The 7,500-nt window shown below is 48.4% G+C and overlaps 1 protein-coding gene across 1 annotated transcript in view; it reads left to right on the top strand.

The window, feature by feature from the left end:
- Positions 1-1,388: 1,388 nt before the first annotated feature.
- Positions 1,389-7,500, top strand: part of LOC311308157 (adhesion G-protein coupled receptor G5-like) — a 29,813-nt gene continuing 23,701 nt past the window's right edge. The window contains exon 1 of the mRNA XM_084437091.1: positions 1,389-1,714. The gene's annotated coding sequence lies outside the window, so the exon portion shown is untranslated. The remainder of the gene's footprint in view (positions 1,715-7,500) is intronic.

Genomic DNA, 7,500 nt, shown 5'->3' with positions numbered 1-7,500 from the left:
CATTCACACTATTTGCATCCAAACACGCACACACACATGCACGCACGCACACACACACACACACACACACACACACACACACACACACACACACACACACACACACACACACACACACAAACATATACACGCAAGCCAAGGAGCTGACATACTCTCACACACACCACACAAACTCACACGCATACATGTACACCCACACACTACACAGTACACAAACACACACATACACACACACACACACACACACACAGTCAGGCCAGGGCCATGATGTGGACAACTATGGGGTCCCCTCTCCTTCAAACCTGTGTGTGTGTGTGTGTGTGTGTGAGATGGTAAGCAGCAGCACAGCCACACCATTCAACGCCAAGGAAGTTGGACACCATTTTCATATCACAGGGAAGGCAACGCCCACATATATTTGTTCTCCACACACACACACACCCACACACACACCACACCCTAAACCTAGACAAACAGGCCTTTGTTAGCCTGACTTGCTTCCCTAACACACACACACACACACACACACGCACACACACACACCACCTCCTATGAAGACACTCAAACAGACAGCTGGAGAGAAGAGGAGAGCCAGGTGCTTTGTCTACCATCTCTTCTCTTTCTCTCCCTCCCTCCCCTCTCTCTATCTCGCTGTGTCCCTCCCCCGCTCTCTCTCTCTCCCTTTCCACTCTCTCCCTCCCTTTCCACTCTCTCCCTCCCTTTCCACTCTCTCTCTTTCTCTCTCTCTCTCTCTCTCTCTCTCCCTCTCTCTCTCTCTCTCTCCCCCCTCTCTATCAGTACTTGACAGAGGTGAGACTGCTGTGGAAAATGTGAGTGACTTCTAGCAGTCATAGTATAATAAACCGTCTGGTGTATCTACACAGCTAATCTGACCTGGTTAAACATTGACTAATTTAACAATAACTGTGCTGCTTAGCCTACCTGCTGGTCAGACCAAACACAGAACATGTAACAGAAAATGTATGGTACAAAGAATAGTATAGTCATAATCAGAATCAATTTATTTCCCATGGTAGTTTACACATACTAGGAATTTGTTTAGGTCGACGGTGCATAAAACATATGGCAACAACATTAGACACGATGCAAGGACAAGACGGGGCAGTGTAAATACAGGACACATAGGAACATATAATATCGTAAATAGCCTAGGATAGATTTCCCTGGATAGTGAATAATATAGACTTCATCCCACCAGCAGTAACAGAAGTAAAGTGAAGCTACTGAAACCCATGCTGGCTCCTCCTCTCCCCTCACACCAAGCAGGCAGCCGGCCATGCTCTCACACCTCGCAGGCTCTGACAGCTATTCCCCGAGGACCAGACGCTCAGAGAGGGATCAGACGGCCCCTGCCTGGCTGCTGTGTGTCTCCGTGTGTCTCTGTGTGTCTCTGTGTGTCTCTGTGTGTCTCCGTGTGTCTGGCGAGAGGAAACAGCTCTGCTCCGCTACGCGTGGAAGGTCAGACCGGCTGAAGAGTTGAGAAGAGGTTACATTTACAAAACTGGAGTTCTTGACGCAACCTGGTTGTTGTTGTCTTTTACGCGTGGAGACTTTGTGGCCACACTTTGCGACTTCGTCGTGTGACCTAGTTAATGTGAGGTCGGCTGCACCACCAGCTCACACGCCAGCATCTCGCACGACTTGCTCAGAAAGACACAGCAGTAGGTTACCGAAAGCTGTGTCGACTGAAAAGGTGAGTTTTTATTTCATTGTCCACAATGCAATAGGCTTTATTTCAGATTAAAAGGTAGTTAACGATATGATGAACAAGCCTGCTCATGGTTTGTGTGGTTGTGCTGAAGAGGAGTAAACTACTACAATATATGTTGTAGAGAACCTCGTAGTACGCTATAATGGATACTGTATTGCAAATGTTGGAGCAGGTGTGTGAATGTTTGGCTCCACTGTGATGCATTGAACCCTAACCCATTCTCACCAGAGCCCTGTAGTTCTCCTCTCCTCTGATAACATTGTTATGTCCTCTTTTGTCCCTTGGAACAAACATAATCTGGATTCCCAATAATGTGACTGAGGGACATCCCCAAGGCTGGCTCTGTAGTCAGGTGGGGTCCAAGCAGGAATCTAGGGGCCCCTTGTGTGTGTGTGTGTGTGTGTATGTGTGTGTGTGTGTGTGTGTGTGTGCGCGCGAGTGTGTGTGTGTGTGTGTGTGTGTGCGTGTGTGAGAGTGTGTATGTGTGTGCATACGTGTGAAAAGGAGGAAGACCGTAACCCACAAAAAACGTAATGGGGCAAGAGCTCATTGTGTGTGTGTGTGTGTGTGTGTGTGTGTGCGTGCGTGCGTGTGTGTGTGCGCGTGTGTGTGTTAGGGGGTTGCTGGTAGGCTGCGGTGGTTAGACTCATCTTGCATGTTTATCTCAAAACATCACGCCACAAAGGGTGAGATCTGAATCATTGTTTGGTTCACTTGGTTTTGAAAGACGGGATTAATTCAAATGCTTATTCAAACAGCTGCATTCGCAGGGAAAGAGACAGGAACAAAACAAATCTGAAATCGTTTTTTTAGAAGGTCTTCATCTTCATCTTCATCTTCATCCGCTTATCCAGGGTCGGGTCGCGGAGGCAGCAGCTCCAGCAGGGAGCCCCAGACATCCCTTTCCCTAGCAGCATCAACCAGCTCTGCCTGGGGAATCTTTAGCCGCTCACAGGCCAGTGCGGAGATGTAGTCCCGCCACCTGGTCCTGGGTCTACCCCGCGGCCTCCTCCCAGCCGGACACGCCTGGAACACCTCCCTAGGGAGGCGCCCAGGAGGCATCCTCACTAGATGCCCGAACCACCTCAACTGGCTCCTTTCGACGCAAAGGAGCAGCGGCTCTACTCCGAGTCTCTCCCGGATGACTGAACTTCTCACCCAATCTCTCAGGGAGACCCCAGCCACCCTCCGGAGAAAACTCATTTCGGCCGCTTGTATCCGTGATCTCGTTCTTTCGGTCATGACCCATCCTTCATGACCATAGGTGAGGGTGGGGACGAAGATAGACCGGTAGATCGAGAGCTTTGCCTTTTGGCTCAGCTCTCTTTTCGTCACAACAGTGCGGTATAGCGACTGCAGAACCGCACCAGCTGCTCCGATTCTCCGGCCAAACTCCCTCTCCATGGTTCCCTCACTCGTGAACAAGACCCCCAGATACTTGAACTCCTTCACTTGGGGTAAGGACTCATTTCCTACTCGGAGCGGACAGGCCACCGGTTTCCTGCTGAGAACCATGGCCTCAGATTTAGAAGTGCTTATTCTCATCCCAGCCGCTTCACACTCAGTTGCGAACCTATCCAGAGAGTGCTGGAGGTCGCAGGCAGCTGATGCCATCAGGACCACATCATCTGCAAAAAGCAGTGACGTGATCCCCAGCTCACCGAACTGCAAACCCACCTCCCCCCGGCTACGCCTCGATATCCTGTCCATGAAAATCACAAACAGGATTGGTGACAAAGCGCAGCCCTGGCGGAGGCCAACACCCACCGGAAAGGCAGACGACTTACTGCCGAGGACCCGGACACAGCTCTCGCTCTGGGTGTACAGGGATTGGATGGCCCTAAGTAGGGACCCCCTCACCCCATACTCCCGCATAACTCTCCACAAGACCTCTCGGGGGACCCGGTCGTAAGCCTTCTCCAAGTCCACAAAACACATGTAGACAGGTTGGGCAAACTCCCAAGCCCCCTCCAAGATCCTTGCGAGAGTGAAGAGCTGGTCGGTAGTTCCACGACCAGGACGAAATCCGCATTGTTCCTCTTCGATCTGAGGTTCGACTATCGGCCGGACCCTCCTTTCCAGCACCTTGGAGTAAACTTTCCCTGGGAGGCTGAGTAATGTGATGCCTCTATAATTCGCACACACCCTCTGGTCCCCTTTTTTGAATATTGGGACCACCACCCCAGTCTGCCACTCCTTCGGCACTGACCCAGACTTCCACGCAGTGTTACAGAGGCGTGTCAACCAAGACAGCCCCTCTACACCCAGCGCCTTCAGCATTTCTGGACGGATCTCATCAGTCCCTGGGGCTCTGCCACTGTGGAGTTGTTTGACTACCTCAGTGACCTCCTCCAAGGACATTGACGACCCCCCATCATCTTCCGGCTCTGCCTCGATCGTAGAGGGTGGATTAGTCGGGTTCAGGAGTTCCTCAAAGTGCTCCTTCCAACGCTCAACAACCTCCTCAGTTGAGGTCAGCAGTGTCCCCTCCTTGCTGTATACAGCTTGGATGGTCCCCCTTTTTTAGAAGGTTCCCATGCAATTAAAGCTTTTTGGAACCTGAAAACATGATAATAAGTGGTGTTTCTGAGAATCTACACTAATGGAAATGGTATTGCAGTCATGTTGGAGCAGGTGTGTGAATGTTTGGCTCCACTGTGATACATTGAACCCATTCTGACAAGAGACCCGCAGTTCTCTCCTCTCCTCTGATAAGATTGTTATGTATAACTCTGTTATGTTTAACTCTGTTCAACATCATCTGGATTCCCCAATGCAATGTGATTCTCAGAGTGTGTGAGGGTGGCTCTTAGTCAGGTGGGGTCCAAGCAGGAATATAGTGCGGGCCCCTAATTGTGTGTGTATGTGTGTGTGTGTGTGTGTGTGCGTGTGTGTGTGTGTGTGTGTGTGTGTGTTTGCTTGTTTGTGGAGTCATATCACATGTTACTTTACTATCTCAAAACATCAGTCCACGAAGGGTTGGATCTGAATCCTAGTTTGCTACCTTTGTTTTGAAAGACAGGATTATTCAAATGTGTATTCTAATAGCTGCATTCACAGTGAACAAAACAAAAATCACAAATAGTTATTTTTAGAGTTATGTTTTTAGTTAGAAGGTTCCCGTACAATTAAAGCTTTTTGGAACCAGATAACCTGATAATACATGTTATTCCTGTGAACAGCACACAAGTAGGCCCGGTTGCGGTTGTCTAATTTGCGCGTGGGTACTTTGCGCTCAGCTTCTTGTATTATGACTGTGTTGTGTGACCTAGTTAGCACAGGGTACTAGAAGTGAACACCACTCAGTGACACTCATACCCTGGCAGCACCTCGCCACAATCAAAACAAGTGTTGTTCAGAAAGGTGACGACTGAAAAGGTAACTTTTTATTTTATCGTTTTATTTTATCAATCAATCAAAGCTTTATTTGAATAGCGCATTTCATACCCAGAGGCAACACTAAAAGGTAATATACACTTTAATTCAGATTCTCTTAATTATAGTTGTAAAGGTAGTTGCTGATTTGATGAACAAGACGGCTCTAGGCCCGCGGTTTCTGTGCTGTAGTAAGCTACCCTTGGTTAGGCCTATCTAGAGGTCATTTTACTAATAGAGTGCAGAACCCAATCTACACTAATGGATCCGGTACTGCAGTCATGTTGGAACAGGTGTGTGGATGTTTGGCTCCACTGTGATGCATTGAACCCATTCTGACAAGAGAGCTGTAGTTCTCTCGTCCTCTCTGAGTGCTGAGTCCTCCCTGGTTCAACTCAAACATCATCTGTTCTCTCGTCCTCTCTGAGTGCTGAGTCCTCCCTGGTTCAACTCAAACATCATCTGTTCTCTCCTCTTCTCTGAGTGCTGAGTCCTCCCTGGTTCAACTCAAACATCATCTGTTCTCTCGTCCTCTCTGAGTGCTGAGTCCTCCCTGGTTCAACTCAAACATCATCTGTTCTCTCCTCTGAGTGCTGAGTCCTCCCTGGTTCAACTCAAACATCATCTGTTCTCTTGTCCTCTCTGAGTGCTGAGTCCTCCCTGGTTCAACTCAAACATCATCTGTTCTCTCCTCCTCTCTGAGTGCTGAGTCCTCCCTGGTTCAACTCAAACATCATCTGTTCTCTCGTCCTCTCTGAGTGCTGAGTCCTCCCTGGTTCAACTCAAACATCATCTGTTCTCTCGTCCTCTCTGAGTGCTGAGTCCTCCCTGGTTCAACTCAAACATCATCTGTTCTCTCCTCTTCTCTGAGTGCTGAGTCCTCCCTGGTTCAACTCAAACATCATCTGTTCTCTCCTCTTCTCTGAGTGCTGAGTCCTCCCTGGTTCAACTCAAACATCATCTGTTCTCTCCTCTCCTCTGAGTGCTGAGTCCTCCCTGGTTCAACTCAAACATCATCTGTTCTCTCGTCCTCTCTGAGTGCTGAGTCCTCCCTGGTTCAACTCAAACATCATCTGTTCTCTCGTCCTCTCTGAGTGCTGAGTCCTCCCTGGTTCAACTCAAACATCATCTGTTCTCTCCTCTCCTCTGAGTGCTGAGTCCTCCCTGGTTCAACTCAAACATCATCTGTTCTCTCGTCCTCTCTGAGTGCTGAGTCCTCCCTGGTTCAACTCAAACATCATCTGTTCTCTCCTCTCCTCTGAGTGCTGAGTCCTCCCTGGTTCAACTCAAACATCATCTGTTCTCTCCTTTTCTCTGAGTGCTGAGTCCTCCCTGGTTCAACTCAAACATCATCTGTTCTCTCCTCTCCTCTGAGTGCTGAGTCCTCCCTGGTTCAACTCAAACATCATCTGTTCTCTCCTTTTCTCTGAGTGCTGAGTCCTCCCTGGTTCAACTCAAACATCATCTGTTCTCTCCTCTCCTCTGAGTGCTGAGTCCTCCCTGGTTCAACTCAAACATCATCTGTTCTCTCCTCTTCTCTGAGTGCTGAGTCCTCCCTGGTTCAACTCAAACATCATCTGTTCTCTCGTCCTCTCTGAGTGCTGAGTCCTCCCTGGTTCAACTCAAACATCATCTGTTCTCTCGTCCTCTCTGAGTGCTGAGTCCTCCCTGGTTCAACTCAAACATCATCTGTTCTCTCCTCTCCTCTGAGTGCTGAGTCCTCCCTGGTTCAACTCAAACATCATCTGTTCTCTCCTTTTCTCTGAGTGCTGAGTCCTCCCTGGTTCAACTCAAACATCATCTGTTCTCTCCTCTTCTCTGAGTGCTGAGTCCTCCCTGGTTCAACTCAAACATCATCTGTTCTCTCCTCTCCTCTGAGTGCTGAGTCCTCCCTGGTTCAACTCAAACATCATCTGTTCTCTCGTCCTCTCTGAGTGCTGAGTCCTCCCTGGTTCAACTCAAACATCATCTGTTCTCTCCTCTTCTCTGAGTGCTGAGTCCTCCCTGGTTCAACTCAAACATCATCTGTTCTCTCGTCCTCTCTGAGTGCTGAGTTCTCCCTGGTTCAACTCAAACATCATCTGGGGTCCCAGAGGGGACTGAGGGACTGAGGGACACCATCAGGGCTCTCAGGTGGGGCCCAAGCAGGAATCTAGTGTGCGCCTCTATATTGTGTGTGTGTGTGTGTGTGTGTGTATATAGATTGATGGTTATTACTACAAATTATTATATAGATAGTTATTACTACCAATTATTATATAGATGGTTATTACTACAAATTATTATATAGATGGTTATTACTACAAATGATTATATAGATGGTTATTACTACCAATCATTATATAGATATGGTTATTACTACCAATTATTATATAGATGGTTAATACTACAAA

The sequence above is a fragment of the Borostomias antarcticus genome, assembly GCF_949987555.1.
Source record: "Borostomias antarcticus genome assembly, chromosome: 4".
NCBI lineage: Eukaryota > Metazoa > Chordata > Actinopteri > Stomiiformes > Stomiidae > Borostomias > Borostomias antarcticus.
The sequence above is the reverse complement of the archived record's forward strand: the minus strand, read 5'-3'. Positions and strand labels throughout refer to the sequence as shown.